A 17681-nucleotide genomic window follows, 5' to 3' on the forward strand; every position below is an offset into this window, starting at 1 on the left:
TTCGATTTTTGGCCGACACGACATGGATTGAACGGGTTTCTTTGCAGAAAAGGAAAAGGTTGGGAATATCCTTTTTGAACTATTGGATATGGTTCGTGTGAAGTGTCTCCGTGCGGATGTTTTGCGATAAGAATTGACCGAGCAGTGTAAGGCGCAAGACATTCTATCAGCTTGTTGGAAATTGTTTTGTGAACATGGGGTTTTCCTGCCATTACTTTCGAGATGCACTAATTCGATCCTGTTTCTGGGTAAAAGTTTTCCCTTTCGGAACAGCAAACATTCAAGGTGGTTCATGGAAGTTCTAGTCGAAAATTTGCCCCAAGCGAATCAATTTTCCTGATGGCCATCATTAATTTTCACACCGCAAACCTGCCGTGAATGGGAAAACTCCCAAACCAAACTCGTCTGTCCCGTGTGGTCCGCTTGTCGGAGGTGAAATGAAATATCAAAACTTTCGCCGTACGCCTTCGCTCTTTTGGGAAGGTGCAAATTTTACGGCTGCGAAACTTGCGCGTTATCGATAAACATTTTGGTTTTTCTTCGGACGTGTACCTGTGCCGGACAGAAGGGACAGAAGCAAATTTCTGCAATGACCTGTACCGAAGTAAAACAAAAAACGTCTTTGTGAGTTTTGTGAGTTTGTGGGTGGGGAGTGGATCAACGAAAAGGTCCATTTTTGGTGTGGCAATGGAGCGAGAAGCAGAGTTGTTTGGTTCTGCAAGATTAAATAACTTTACATCTTGAAGTTTCGGGAAGTTGTTTGCAAGATGGTTAGAATAAGAAATTGACCCCTTATTTCTATGACTTATGCATGGGAAAAGTGAACTTAACATTAAGCCGAAATGGCATTTAAAATAGAAAAAAGATCAAAAACACACCATAAAGGGAACATTTTGCATTACGCATTGCATAACGGTATGGGTTTTGTTGGAAATATTCTAGGCATTGTATGTGTCGATTAGAAGTAATTCCTAATTTTTACAAAATCTCTTGTCACATTCTGATTTACGCATTGTATCATAGACAAACCTTTACGTTAGAATGGCATTGCGGCACAAATCAACGTTTTTTAAAATATGGCAAACCCGTGATTGGACAGTTTTTAATCCAGTTAGAAGGCTTAGCTACTGCTATACTTCGCTCGTGATACCGTACATACCGTATATCCTTTCCATTTCGAACAGTTGACAACAAATTGCTTGGACATAGCTTTTTTTCTCTCTTTCATGCCTTCGATTCTTCCTTCCTCATCTAAACACTGATAACGTCCAACTTCCATAGAACAACTTTTCCCCTACTGGCCCCAAAAAAGGTAAGGGGGGCCAAAAGTTTCGATTACGTGCCAGACAAGATAAATCCTGCCATCGCATCACTTCATCGGACACGTTGGACATTGAGAAATGATTTCACGGATGGTACGATCATTTTGGGGGTGTTGTTTGACATAAATTAACAATGATAATTTCGAGCCCATCGAAAACTTTTACGTTTGTACTTTCCGGATTGCTTTCCGGGTGCGCATTAGAGATGGGAAAATATGAACGAACCTGGTGGAACGGTTCCGCTCCATCACTGGAGTGAACGACACCAGGTTCAAAACATTTTGCTCCTCAGTTCCAAAATTCACTCCTTGGAACGGCTCAAAAATTCACTCCTTGGAACGGCTCCGAAATTTCACTCCTACGAACAGTTCCATAGTTCACTCCTACGAACAGTTCCATAGTTCACTCCTACGAACAGTTCCATAGTTCACTCCTACGAACAGTTCCATAGTTCACTCCTAGGAACGGCTCTAAATTTCACTCCTAGGAACGGAACCAAATTTCACTCCTATGAACGGCTTCAAAATTCACACCTAGGAACGGATCGAAATTTCACTCCTCGGAACGGCTTGAAATTTCACTCCTAGGAATGGTACCAAAATTCACTCCTAGGAACGGCTTGAAATTTCACTCCTAGGAACGGTACCAAAATTCACTCCTAGGAACGGTATCAAATTTCAATCCTAGGAACGGATCCAAATTTCAGTCGTTATCGTTTATAAGGTAGCCCGTGCATTTTGTTGTTGTTGTGAAATTTAGCACTCGTGGGTTTTGTTGTGAAATTTATCTTAGTGTTAGAACCTTGTATGAAGATTATGAATGCATACGAGTTTAATTGGAGTAAATAAATTTAATGCATCCAAGTAATGTCAAGTTATTATAAATGTAAGATAAATAAAATGTATAAATATATGAATAATAGTGATACATATAATATGTTTATATAAAAATATATAAATGTATAAATATATTTAAATATGTAATATATAAATATTTATATAAATATTTTATATAAATAATTATATATGTTATGTAATTATATATGTGTATATAAAAATATATACATATGCGTATGCGTGCATGTGTGTGTGTGTGTGTGTGTGTGTGTGTGTGTGTGTGTGTGTGTGATTCCGTGGGTGTGTGTGTGTGTGTTTGCAATACAACTTATAGCACTAAAATTTAAGACCGGCACTTGTCTTGCGATTTTCCCTTCTTCTAAGGTCCCACAACATTATCCTTTGCATTTTTTTCCAATTGCTGGATGGTCTGTTTTGCGCAGTTCATGGGTCCTTTCCGTATCAGCGGTGTCATGCAAAATATCGCAACATTTTTGTCTTACCTACTTCTTCCTTGAGAAATTTATAACAATTCGTATCCGGAATCGAAAATTATAAACTCATATGCATTGTTTACCACGTTGAGCGGCACGTCGTTCACATGGGCCCGAGCCCGACAGAAAATCATTCTTTGTTTCGCTCGCACTTCCGGTATATTATGTGGATATGCACGCGTTAGTGTCTCTTGCGTTGCGTTAGCGCAACGAAGTTCTAGGAACTGTTTTTGACTGCGTCGATGCGGTTACGCCCAGGGGGAATGGTAGGGAGCTGCGCTAGGGCAACAAGATTTTAGGAAGTGTTCTCGGCTGCGCGGATGGATTGGCCGAGTTTTCTTTTGAAAGGATTTTTTTATGTAGATCGAGCGTTCGAGCAACGAAATTTTAAGAATTTCTTTCGAAATGATTTTGTATGCTTGATTCTTTGCGAAAATTGGTGCGGATAATTAATTACATATACGTCGTCAAGCTGGTATGGCGATCAATTGCGATCTATCATCTGTCACGGCAACATCGTTCGATAGCTCTGTCGTTGTTCAAGAAGTCATATTTAAGCGTGTTAAAAGTGGTGCAAATTGATGTGATGAAGTGATGTAATCTACATTATATTAATGTGGCGTAGATGAGACGAGCAACAGAAGACATTTGTTTGTCTTGAGTGCATAAGAGTTATGTGATAAGAATGTTCCATGTGAGAGAATTTTCTCTAAAACAGGGCAAATTTCCACCGAGCGTAGAAAAAGATTAAAATCCAAAAAAAATTGAAGAATTGATTTTTCTGAATAACAATTATGGTAGGTAAGAGTTTTGCAAAAATGTAGTTTGTTAGTAAAAATTAATTCTCGTTTCGATCACGATTTTCATATATTAACAAGCACTGATTACCGAGTTGTCGATACAAGCAAAGGAAAAATCCGAAAGCAATATTACTCCCCCCCGCTCCTACCACCGCCCCCCCCCCCCCCCCCCCCCCCGGTCAGCACATATCCAGGCTCATACATTTTTTTTGTAGGACCAGGTTCAAAAACCTGTTGGAGTGATTCCGCTCCTTTCCTGGAGTGAACGTTTTCAAACCGTTCCTTTTTTTTTGGAACTTTTCCCATCACTAGTGCGCATACGTATTCCGACTGTGAGTTAATTTTGTTACGCGCGACATTGATCTTGGGTCGATGGTACACTTGCTCTGTCAAGAGTGGTGTGCGTCTGAGGTGAATGGAATACAAAAAGGTAGAATGATGAATGTTTCCCAAGCGTTTTATTAATCAATCATTACTCGCATTAATGTAGCCGTAGAGCAAAATAAGTGTATGATTTAGGGCAAGTCGTTAGGTGCGTGGCTGTGCAAGACTGTTGAAATTGCGAATTATTCTTTTTTTTCTTTCTTCAATGAAATGTTGGCTTATTGCTCGTAAATAAAGTTAATTTAATATGGAATAGTAAACTACAGAACTTTTCTTGGGTTCAGAGTGTGTAAGCGAATTTGCCTTAAAGTATGCAATTTGCTATAAAAAGTCCGCGTGACAGATTCTTTGTAGCTGATCTGCAGCAAACGGTGTCCAAAATATAATCGGATAATCCAAAATACAAAATATCGAAAGCGAATACAGCATTTCGCAACAAACTTTACAAGAAAAACATTCGATAAAGTAACGTCATCGAAACCCCTTTCTCAATGGTAATTTTTAAAGAGCAATATGAAAGTTTAATACTGGACTAACTGGTTAGTATTAACCGTCTAGTGGAGGAGAATTCTTCAAGAAAAAAAAAAACGCCAAAAAAGATCACGCAGCAGAACGCATTAGGCACGCAATAAGTGATTCATCGCAAAACGTGCCCTCGTTTAATAGCAATGAGTCACAAGGGGATAGGAAATCCGGATAAAAGCCTCTTCCGGTTTTTTCCCACCCAACCCCTCGCTATAATTGCAGTCACGAGGGTAATGGCGATTGTTCTTGATTTTTCCTCAAGGAGATCCGAATACGTGTCTCCAGATTCTTGGAGCGCTGATGAAGCGCGACGATAGACAAAAGATCCCGAATGTTTAAGGCGATTCTGTGAAGGAATTTTCACTCCCCCGCACCAGAGGTACCTTAAGGGATGGCAATTTTCATTCGGGTTACCGTTAAAAGGTGCGTTAAGCTACCGTCCCCGTTGTCGTCTTGATCGCTTGAGGAGCATTTCATCCGTTACGTACCTGTGGGAAGAGAAAGAGAACAAATGAGAATACGTTGCTAACTGTGTCAATTTGAAGCTGGAATAAAGGACGCACGGGCATAGCACCCCGGAGCCACATTTTTTCTCTCTTTCTGCCAAAGCTCGACCGATCGACCCAGCGCCTGGCAATTTCTGTCCCGGGTGACAACGTCATGAATATTCAGATGCAATGAAAACTAACGACCATCCCGGCAATGAGCTGGCAGCAATATAGAAGAATAGAGGTCGGCAGGTTAACCCGCAACAATGGGACACTTTTATCATGCTTTCAGCCTGGTACGGAGTTATGCACGGAAAACATAAGGCATCGACGTACCGGTTGTAACGAGCATACCCATCTCCAAGGATACGAACCAACCCGCAACGGAACACACACACACTAGGCGTTCGACAGTTTGTAAAACGTAGCTTGCAGCTTGTGCTGTAGACTACAAAACCCCCGAACCTGGGCAACTCCTTCCTAGCATCTACGGTGCGATTTTCATAAAACACGTCGTGCACAATTTTGCCGTACGTTCGCGCGCACCGTTGCATTACACGGTGCAATTGTTTTCATATTTATGTTAACTGCTGCGGCTTGCGAGTGTACAGCGCTGATCCTAACCGATCGAATGCGGTCGTTATTCTGCTTAATGGCCGTAAGCAACGCTCATCCTCGCGAATAGCGATGCGTGTGTGTTTGTGCTGTCCGATGGTAAGTGATGCAATTTTATGAGATGCAGTTTTGTGCAGCGATTTGCAACGGAGTACGTGACTATGTTGCGTCAGCGTAAGCCCGCAGATAGATAGATTTAAGAAGGTAGTATGTAGGTGTTGGTTGAGTATTTTTCGTCTAAATGAATATTTAGAGTTATTTTTGTATAAGAAAATTTTGAAAGATTCCTCATTTGTTACGCCGATTGCATACCTTTAGGCGTAAACTGATAAAAGTATTCAATTTTAACAATTTCAAAGTTCCCTTTATGTCTTTTACTCCTGGTAACCTTTCACTGTGTATAAACATTTAACCCAATTCAATATCGATCTTTACTTCCTAAAGGCTAGGTAACATCCCTGTAGGTCTTATATGTGCCTTCCGAAAAAACCCTTAAAATATCCTGTCAGTTTCATAATGCTACCGAGTCCTTCCTTTAGTACACACTTCCTCCGAAGTGGCTTGTTTGGGATCATAAGTATGAGCGACTAGAAATTTTGTTTACACAACACTCACCCACAGCCAAATGGTTACAAACGAACCGGCGACCAGACGACGCAGGCTGGGTTGTGTACATGCGGTACTGCAAGTAATGGCATCATCACCAAAAAACCTGATGGAGAGTTGTGCATCGGTAGCTCGGTAAAAGCTGCAGCGTGTGCCGTATGCAGATTATATTGAATATATTACGTACTTTCGAGCACCAAACATGGGAGACTTCTGCATGGTTCCCCATTCACCACTGGAAGGAGGCCGAGAACGATGCAGCTAACGAGCAAAACGATTCTCGCGAGAAACTTTCCTCCAAGTGTGTGAGTGTGTGGGGAGGGAGGTGGGTTCCGAGTGTGGTTCCCCGGAATAGATCATAGCCGGAGAATGTGTTGGCCACCCAAACCATGGAGCTATTGCACAGAAACGTCCTTGTGGATGAGCCATTTAGGGGTTGTGCAGAAAGTCGCTTACCGACACTGAGAAATCCTGTTCGTTTTTCTTTCTTACTTCAAACCCACAGTTCCGGCATCAGGAAAAGGCACACTGCACAAAAGGGCAAATTTTGTTACAGTAAATATTTTGCGACTATGCAGTAAAATTTTGCCTCTACTGAGGCAAGTACAATGGAGCAGCAGTAGCGGCCCTGTCGCCATCATTTGCACCTCCAGAGGCGAACAGTTTCCGCTGTAATGCCATTGTTACGCCTTTCGGTGTAAAGTGAAAATTTGGAACCCCGTTTTGTTCCGTCGGCAAAAACCGGGGTACAGAGGCTTAGTATATTAAAATTGTGCCCCCCCAAAAAATATGCACAACGGTGCCAAGAAGAAGCGTTCTTGTAATGCACCGACACTGGTTTGGCGTTTTTTGAAGTCGCTTCTACGGGAGCTGCGATGCCAGACGGTAAATAATAATAGAATCACCCACGCTTAAGGCGTACGATGAAACATAATCGACCCGTCGGAAGGTGAACGGGGGGCACGCGAGTAAAGAAGTAATAATTGCACGGTGGTTAGGAACGATCGGGAATCAGAGGCACGGAGCGTGTTGTAAGCGATCGTTAGCTGTAGCAAATTATCTCGAGCGATTATAGCAATGGAGAGAGCGAAAATTATGGTGAAACAGCTTACATTACAAGCTTTATGAATGATCCCAGTTTTGTTGCGTGGAAGGCATCGGCTACGGTGAAATTTCCATACAACAAAATATCGAAATTGATTTTATTTTTCCTGTGTAGCTTACACAGACTTGTGAGATTTAAAAAGAGAGATGTAAAATTAAGTAAATTAACTAAAATTAATTAAAATTAATTGAATTTGTAAAGTATAGAAATGGTTTAATGGTTATTAACACAGAAACAGATAATATAATTAATCTCTCATTAACGCCTTATGTTATGCAATCCGCTTGACAGTAAATTATTTTTAAATATTTAAGCAACCTTTAATGTTATGCGTGTGCTAACAATTGTTTTTAGTCCTTTTAAGAACGGCCAGGCCATACATGTTTCATATTTTTAAAAGGTGCTTTCCACTCTTAAGCGAGCATTCACTTTAATGTTCACAGAGAATTAAACTAACACGCCAGTTAGCTGGTAACAAATTAAACGCTTGCACTTTTGACGTCGTCTTAATCAAGCACGGTGCTTTGCGAGAACCGTTTTTATATTAAACCATTTCCGGGAAACTTCTTGCACACGTTTCATTCACGTTTGGAACGATGGTAGGTTTTAAGTTCGGAAAAACAAAAACGATACCTTTGCTACGGTGTTGAAATTGTGCATTACATCGGCTAAGCGCTGTTCAATGTGCCGTAAACCATTGCAAAGCAAGGATCTCGATGCTACGTGGGAGTTTTTGTGCATTATATTCACATTGCATTTCATTAAAGAGTGTTAACTTTTGCTATTTTATGCATCCTGTTGGTGGGAGTTTTTTTTCGCACTTTCGCTCACATTTACTACGGTTTCAGTTTAGTTACTGTTGGTAGAAACTATGCAAAGGTTGGTTGCTTTAAGTGCATGATTGAGCTCTGCTGTACGTTCTTTTGTACCAGGAATTTGAAACTTTTTCACTTGTTTTTTTGGTCCAATTATTTTCTTTACCAAAGGAATATTTCACCAATTTAGCAAAAATAATAATTATTACAGCGCATACGCTTTCTAAAGTTGTTTAAAAATACATTTTTTTGTCGCTATCTTCAACAAGCAAGAATAAAAGTCAAGTATCATAAATTAATTAATCTCCTCGTCTAAGTGGACGTGCCACGCTTAGTAAATCGAGCCAAACAACTGAAAATCTAGGAATGAAAATAAAATCAAAAAAAATCTGAAGATACAATTTACAAAAGGAAGGTAATTTTGCTAGCCTCAGCACTGTTTCCAAGCCCACATTAAGAAGGTCATTTTCAAAGAAACATCATATCACACGCACACCTTGCGTCCGTATCTGATTCCACTCAGCAAACGGAGGATAATATATTGGTTCTAATTAATGCTGCTACGTCACCATGTTCGGCTGATTTACATTTTTTTGTTAAATTGCTTTCTGCGCCAAAAATTGCGTGACGTGGAAGACGCACACAAAGAAATGAAAAGCGCAAAAAGCTTTCCATCAAAAAGGGATTCATAATTTGTTAGCGAAACAGTTTCCTCGAATAGTAAACTAAGTTTTTGATGTTTAAATGTCAGATAATGTGCTCTGTACAAAAGAACGCCCTAATTTATGCAATTTGCAGTACATGTTGAACTTTCTCAAAGGAGTTGAAATATATTTGACGCTTTTAACAACTCTCTTTAATTCATACCATAAAAAATTGAGCCAAATAGATTAAGTGTAAATTATAAACCACTTATAATATTTACAAATTATATTATTCCAATACTGTAATTGAGAAAGAATATGGCAAATTAATGTACATATTGAAGCTAACGTTACTTTCATTTGACATCGCACAAAATACAGCAGTAAAATGTTGCCATTCTGTGATGCAAAGTTCGCCCAATCATTCGTGATGTTGTAGACCTAACCATTTTGCAATGTGCCTACCGAATGCTTCCTCCTTACGAGCCTTTATTTTCGGATCCTTCTTCTCATTTGGGGTGGGTACCCGTACCCATATCTGGTACTGGCTAGCACGACGCACGATACTGGCAGGTTCCTTTTTTAAGCGGATTTGCAAATTTTATTGGCTACCTTTTGGCCCGCAGCTCATCGCACGGTACGGTAAAAGTCCAATTTCCGATTCGAGGAAGCGATGTCACGGAAAAAAGGCGCGTAGGGTAAAGTTTTGTGTTCTATTTTTTGGATTGTCCTATGCTTTGTTGTTTCTGAGTGGGTGTTCTGGTAAGCATCACACAAAGGAAGGCAACGGAGCGGCTGCCTAGCGTTGGCAACATGATTGTCAAACCAAGCCGAAAGCCTATGACCGTGCGCATGGTAATTTAATTTTTCAGACCATAAGCTTTGAGAGTGAGAGCTAAGTGTGTTTTGTTTGCTGCTTTTGTAGCTCGTTTTGCAAGAGCTCGTGACGGTGGGATACTTTTTACGAGGTTGAAAATTGTTGAAATGCGAGAATTACTAACAACTAAGTACTATTTGACAAGTATTTCAAGATGGCTTAATACTGATTTTTACAATAAATAAACAAATCTATGAGATGGAATGGTAGAAACAAGATATTTGTAGTTTAACCGCGTGGAATGCAACATTTAGAAGTTGGTGTAAATTTTCATAAACCTAAATTCACTTTTTTATTTGAAAAATATTTTTATAGAATGAAAACTTCCTCCTGGCGACAGGGAATGACTTAATACTTAAGGCATAGTTTACACCTCTTTTAATAGGTCCGTTTTTAATAGGACCACAAAGGAACGTATTAAAAATTGATAGTATTCGTGCATATTAAAATTAGCAAAAACCCGAAACCAGAATCATTTGCACAGTTTAAGGAAACAAAAGCCCTATAGAAAGTGAAAATTGTCCCAAGAAAAACCCCCTCGGTACGAAAAAAGCCAAGCTCACACGCGTGTAGGCACATGAGATAGTCTTAACAATGGTTTGAATTTCCAACAATAGGCTGACAAATTAATTCCCATTTCCCGCTTTTTCGGCACCATAGCCTTCGCTGAAGCCTGTGATTTTCATCCAGAGAACCATTTTTCGGTGCTAGAGCAAGTATACAATTTTCCACCTCACCGAAGCGTTACGATCGCTACCTTCCCCTCACATCCTCATTTTCATTCGCCCATGTTGGGGGCTTTTTTCGTGTGAAAAATTTACCTGAAATTTCCTGCCCCAGTAGGAAGCCAGCAAATAAGTACGAACATGTGTCTCTCGCGCTCGCGATTTTCTGCCACACAATCACCCAAATTACTGCCCGCTAACTTCCGCGTTCCATGCAAAAAAGCAAAACGGGGTAAAGGTAATTGTGTTTTTCCCAGCTTTTCACGATAGACGACGATAGCTGGTCGAAAAAGTTTGACTGTTAAAATGGAACATTATTTCCAGTAAATGACTTTTCCGCGTGTCGAGGTAAGTGTGTGTGTGCAGTCAGTGTGTTCACACCAACACCCATAAACGATAGGAAAAAGGGGCCTCTAACCGGTACACCGGAACGTAGGTACTGTAAGCGTTTTCCTTCAGTTTGTCTAAATTGAACCTTTACGTAAAAGGCGTGAAAGTTTTAGTTTGCTTCAAACGGTGAAAATAACAGCGTTTTGTGCTGTAGAAAGCCAAATAAGACATCCGTTTGAAGCAGTTTTTTTTGGTTCAATTGTCCCCGAAGAAAAAGTTTACGCCCTTCGGGGCGAAGTTAATCTTTTCTCTGCAAATGTTCTGTTAGTGCTTAGGCTTGAACGTAAGAAGGTTTTTTTTTGTTTGCCTGAAATTTCCAGCACAATTTTTCCCGCATACTATTAAGCTACAAACTTTATAAATTAATTGCATAATTCGATCGTATTCCTACATTGCATGTTCTACCATGGGAGGGAAGCCTGTGTAAAGCGGAATCCAGAAGTTGTTCACTTTTTGTAAACTGTGGATACGGTTTTATACTAGCTTGAGTAAAAAGAAAAACAAAACGTTCCAGCTTGAGCAGAGCACTATTCTCAGAAGGAAAAGTTAGCTTAAAGAATTCTCAAAAATATTCACAAGTACCGTAAAGTTATGTCTTAACACTTTGGTAAACATTTTTGTGCGCACAACAAAACTGTACTAAACAACAAAATGTACTAAAAAATCATCCCTCGTACTAAGTATGTACTATGTTTATTTTGAGCATTTCAACCACATCAAATGAACAAATATCACATTTGATCATGATTAATCGAACATCCTTTTTTTTATTTTAAAAATACTCTAAGAACAGTTGTCTTGAAGACAACGCAACATTTTTTTATAATAGTTTTAAAGCTTTTTCCTTCTTAAATATCTCCCACCTGACGAGAGCATTCGGTTACTTGTTGATGCAAATGTCTGTTTTTTATGCTGGATGCAAATTAAAAAGAGCAGCAGAAAGCAACAAAGCGGGCGAACCCACTGTGGGCGAAATAACTTCCATCTCAACTAACGCAGGCAGGCAGGGACGCTATTTACGCTCTATCGGAAAATGGAATGCTCGTTTAGCTTGAAGTTAGTTTTTCAAAAGTTTGCCCTTTGAACGCAACCGAAGGCAAAGGCGAGGCAAAATTTACAGCAAAACACACGCTCGGTGGTGCTTTGGGTGTGTTTTTCCGTTGCTTAAACCTTGTAGTTCGAACAGACAAACTGTTGCGATGCTCTGTTGAAAGGAAAAATGCCAAACCAACCAATCTTTACGTGGCACGTTATCATGGCATTCTCTTATCGGAATCGAGCTTAAAAAAAGACATGATGTTGCAGCAAAAAAAAAAAGGAAAAGCTTTCAGCTAAAAACACAGTGGGCAAATTTCTAGTTCATTACCATCATCACTTTTTACAGGTAGCAGCAGCAGCAGACTCAACAAAATCGATAATCCAATCGAGAAATCTGTCCATCTGCAGTGTGCTGTGGCCGAGAGCAGCAAACACATGCCTGAGCGAATGGGAGCACAAGACAAAAAAAAAACAAAAAGATTTTCCATTTGACTCACCCAGCGGTAATGGACGGTGTTTGTGTGTGGCGAGGAAAAGTCGTGAGGAAAATCACACCATCACTATTCCGTGGTATATTTTTGCCAAGGATTAGACTGTTTGGGGCCGCACCCTACCCATGACTAGACAGACGTCGTCTGGCAGAACAACCTCATACCTCCATCCATTCGGTACGGTGTTGTGTCGGCACCCTGGGAAAACTGTATCCGTGAGTGCATTGGAAAGTGGTATGCAAATTTGTGCTATTCCATTGTTTACTTTTCGGTGCTGTCTGGGAAGTTCGATTATTAGCAACTGTCACGTCATGTCAACACCATTTTGCAGAAGCAAAACTTCGGTAAAGACACGGACGTGTAGCGTGCCGTTCGGCAAATCGTCTCTCATTATTGATGTATCGTTATCCATTGCTTTGCAAATGGGTTAAACTAGTTTTGCTTTTTTGTGGCTTTAAATGGTGACTTTTATTTCGATGGCAATTTTAAATCGTTTTTGTACAAATTTAAAAAAAAAACTTGTCTAAAAATCATCTTCACTTACAAAAAATTAGTTTATTGAAACCGATAAGACTAAAAACGTTTTAATTTATTAATTTAATTTATTTAATTTATAATCTACAAATCCTTTGTGATAAAAAACCGTAAATTAAATTAATTAAAACAAATTTATGTACTGAAAAACTTTATCCCTTTAATATTTAATTTTCTTATCACAAGCACCATGTTAAAAGGTGTAAAAAAAATTCAACTTAAACTCCGCAAATCCTTTCCATTGTATAAGCACTTAGACTGTAATCTATCGGCATACCATTTCGTTCGTTATGATTATTGGTGAAGTGTACCATACAGCTTCCTCTGTTGTGATTCGCTTGTTAGGGAATGTTGCATCATAACACATCTGTACCAAAAAACACACGCCACTAACCATTTTTAATTGTTTTTTCCCCCCGCTGGAACGGGGAACTTGAATCCGTACGCAAACAGAAATCTGCCAGATAGCAGATCGGGCCATGTGCATGAACACTTCACAACTTCTGTTTTGATTTCATTGGCGAACGTTCGTGTTGCGAGGATGCGCAAATAATAAGCGCTTCGAATGCTGCCCGTTGTACGTGTGCCGAGTGCTGAGAGGTGTTTTATTTTTATTTGTTTGATTGCTTAAAAAAAAAATAGAAGCACTTATGAAAGATGCGTTTTTTTTTCTTCGATAAAGGTATGACAGTAATAGGCTTTCGAAATTGTTGTGTCATACTGTAATTCCCACATACTTTTCGTGTATTCCTAAAAGTTGTGTGCCTCGGATAAAAGGGGGAAAAAAGGGATGATAAATTTTCCACCTCTCTTACGCTGACATTGTGCATCGGAATTAAATTAAAGTACACCGAGCAGATTTATCAAATTTGACATAAAACCCCACTCGGGGAAGCTTTCGGGGCCCGGTAGCTTTGGTAGCGGACAAAATTAAATTCTTCACAAAGCTGGAAAGGCTCCAACAAAATCATTCGCCCGGCTGCCATTCTGTAGCTGGAAAGTCCTGCCGAGTCCAAGCGTTCTCGCTTTACAATCGTTTCGTAACGGTTGTCCAGTAATCTGAAGCAATGTCGAAGTAGCCATTACGGTTTACGGTCCCGCTCGTTCCCACCTTCGATTGTACCGGGTGTTTTATCGCTGTTGCCTTTTCCGGTGCATCCTAGTGGGGGTGGGATTGCAATTTTCCCTACCCCTCCCCCCCTTCCTACTGGTGCATCGTTCAAAAACAGGGCCTTCGATGTTGTTACATTTTCCGAGGAGCGAGGATGAATCGAGCCCGAGGATGGAGGTGGTGAGTACTATGTGGCATTTTAAAAGTGATTCGGCCATTCAGTCGGATTCGGTAAGCTTTCTGGAATGTTTCGAACCGATGCATGGCGCGGGGAGGCGCATTGGCAACGACACAAGTGATGTGCATCCCTGACGAAACGATTAAAATGCATGTTACATAAACACACGGGAGAGGATGGCGGGTGGCATTCGAAACACCAGTCAATGTGGCAGTTGCCCATTACGAGTGAATTTCGCAATCGTTTCAGAACTGTCCTCTGCCACAGCGGCAACAACATCAACCACAACTATCTACGGCGTTACCCATTACCCATATATCTCCTCACAGACAGACATACGCCTTAATGTTGCATAAGCGAAATAGGACGCAAACGGTGACCCGACACAATGGTGTGATTCTGCCGAAAGGCAGCAAGTAGACGACACTTAGTACGTCCCCTCCTTACTTCGAAGGGAAAGATCACATTCACATCCACCACATGCATAATAACACACCAACACTTGCAACACAAGCAAGCAAGGAGTCGCTTGCAGTCATTCGGAAAACGGGCAAATCAACATCACAAACAGGGGTTTTGTGTTCGGAAGGAAAAACAATACCCGTCGGTTCTTCGAGGCACCAAAGAAAATAGTCAATGATGCCTGGTGCCGTGACCAGGATGCACAACGTGCAGTCGAAACCCGAAAAAGCAGTCGGAATTATAAATTGGACAACATACAAATGAACGTTGTCATGTTTCAATTTAAATTACTGTTTTTACAGACATCCACACGTTTCGGGTGTTCCTCTGCTTGTTGCCGGTTTGGTGTTTGTGCAGGATAAGGAAACTCTTTCGCTAGACATGACCATTCCTAGGCACGAGTGGGCATCACTCCGTACCGTCCAGTGGAAGATGAAATGGGAAAATAATTTGACGAGATGCAAAATAACTAAATTGAACCAAAAAATATCAACAGCAACCAAACAAAAAAGGCTCTCTCTAACATGGCAGTATAATAATTGATGGCATTAAAAATCAATCAAATGCAGCTGCCATTGTGTGGACGATAGCCACCGGGTGAAGTAATAAAATCTTTCGGGTAAGCATCTCGAAAAAGGTTTCCCAATTTCTCTCTACGGTGACGGGAAAGAGCGCCTTTATGCATTGGATCCATAAAATGTGTCTTAGGCTTCCACTCAAATTATGCTCACCAACTCGCCCCCCCGGAAGCAGAAGTGGAACCGGAACCAGAGCCGGAGAAAGATCGCCTCAAAATAAAAGCTGGTAGCTTGCCGTCTCGTACAATTTTGCTTCATTAAACATTTGCTCCCAATCGCGCAAAGGGACGAGTTCCATCTTGTCAGCAAGGGATTTAAGTTAATTAAAAATTCAAAAACCGAATTCGGCCTCTTACGGTTCCGCCCACCCCACTCAATTATACGCTGTTTGAGTTCTCGAGTTCTACATCGGGGCAGATGTGGACGATGTCCACTTGACTATCGACGAATCCTTGAACCGTTCGTCCCGGTCACGGTGAAGCATTCGCTACGCGTATAATCCTGCTAATTGATTTCTCCGCAGAGGATTTTGCGGTGCTGGCAGACAGGCAGAGGCGGAATGAAATCCACAAGGAAAACCGGACCTGACCTGAACAAACGTTGGTCAAGCTTGTCGAGATCGAGTCGCCGGACAGCCGGACATCGAGGTGTTGTGATTCATTTTACACCGGGTCGAAAGATGTCCACCAAACTGGTAATCAGCTTATCACATTACGTCGTACCGTACCGAATGGGTCCGTCAACTCAAACCATCTTAGACGCAGCGTGCCGGACATCTAGCAAAAGCACACGCCTTAGTCCGGTGGACACACTTCGTGAGTTAAATTCAATCAGATCCAATTGGCCGTTGCGTTGCGTAATGTTATTGTTGTCGTGCGGTAACTTCCGTCCAAATGAACCGGCAAGGTTTTAGCGCTGTAGGATTCGCAACGAGGGTAGTGTTCTTAAGTGGACGCATCGGTGAGTCTAAGCGATCCGAAAGGCAAAACAACCTCCTCAAAACCCCGGACAATGTGCGTACGGCGTAAGCGAATTCGAAATCTCGGTGGTTCCGAGTGTGATTATTTCATTACCGGAATCGTACAGATCGTTGAACCGTTGGTGAACTATTGAACGAGTTGTTGTGGTCGGCTTCTATCAGCAGGGTTGCAGATTGTTTCATGTTAGCCGTGTTGTGCCGGACGGACGGAGATTGTCAGCGTATTAAGGTAAGAATGAATCGACTCTATGCGCCCCATAGAAGAGGGGGAAGGCGTTTAATTGATCCATACACAGCTGTGCTGACAGCATGAAATGCCATGATACAATTACCAAAACCCATGAAACTCTATTGTGGAGAACTGGGATTGATCAGCTTTGTGGAATCATCTTCTGAAGCTGAGCAGAGCATTTAGCACCTCTATTATGTGCTGCAGCTTTTGTGAAGGAAATTCCATTGGTACCTGGATTCGATGTTACATTTCTTACACGTGCAGTGTGTTGTTCAACAAAAAGAGTTTCTGATTCCCAGTAATATGTAGACAAATTTTATTTTAAAGGAATATTATAAGAAAGTCTTGCAATGAAATTCAGTAGTTTCAAAAAAGATTCTAAATATTCTACCCCGAAAGTAAAGGCATAAAATGTCGCAAATAAATTTATCTTCTTTTTTTTCTAACGGTGCACATTGTACAACAGACCCAGACCCAGTGGAATGCGTTAGGTATTTGAGCTACTTACTTGCAGACGTGGAACAACTTTGTCCTGCCAGAATTACAGCTCACCACTTCAAAGTGGCACAACTGTTTCGTGCGTAAAACGGCAAACATTCACTGGTTTGTGTGTGTGTGTGTGCTGACTTGTGGAAGAATGTTTCCTCCCTGCCCTGTTTTGCGGTATTCACTCAACTTCAACTTTCTACTAAACCCCATCATCAAAACGCCCAATACAAGTCGAAGGTTTTTTGGGGCAAAAAGGCAAATCCTCGTCGGTAGGCAAACGACCAATGAAAGAGAATATTAAACCTAGTCTGATGCCGGGCCCGATGATATCGTCGCATAAATTATGAACAACTATTGACAAACCTCCTGGTACAAAGTGGTTATCTTTGGATCGCTCCGCTCCGCTCCACTAGGCCGCGCAGTATTGTTTATCCAAAAACCGTGGATTCCTCGCGTGTACGGCAGCAAATAAGACCTACTACACTCGAAACACATCAGTACGCAAGGATCGACTTTATCCCTTTAATGTTGTGTCTAACGGACAAATCGATTCCAATCCCTCACGACAAAACTGATGTACGTGTGTGTGTGTGTGTGTGTGCGCCATACAATTATAGCGTTTTTCCACATGTTGCTCGCGAGCGCTGAGGAGCTGAGGTAAGGTGAAAAATGGGATTTCCCTGTCAGCCATGAACGAAGGTTTTGTACACATCCAACCCGTATCGCAATCAATCAAACCCGTCCTCCAGAAGGTTTCCACGTGGGGAGAGCCGATAGGATGGGAAAAAGGGGGCAGGAGTGTTGAGATATTATAAAGACACGCTGATGCGATTTACTGTAATACTTATGGGTTGGGTAGGTGTTTGGGAAATGTGAACCAGTCGTTACCAACCCACTCCAATAAAGGGGAGTTGGGGAAATGCAAAACCCACCTGGACCCACCTGGACATATGGAGTCGGCTG

At 41.2% G+C, this 17681-nt stretch overlaps 1 protein-coding gene across 24 annotated transcripts in view; it reads right to left on the reverse strand.

The window, feature by feature from the left end:
* Positions 1-17681, reverse strand: part of LOC125769762 (uncharacterized) — a 258686-nt gene that overhangs the window by 112966 nt on the left and 128039 nt on the right. The gene's annotated exons all lie outside the window — the stretch shown is intronic.

The sequence above is a fragment of the Anopheles funestus genome, chromosome 3RL, assembly GCF_943734845.2.
Source record: "Anopheles funestus chromosome 3RL, idAnoFuneDA-416_04, whole genome shotgun sequence".
Lineage (NCBI taxonomy): Eukaryota > Metazoa > Arthropoda > Insecta > Diptera > Culicidae > Anopheles > Anopheles funestus.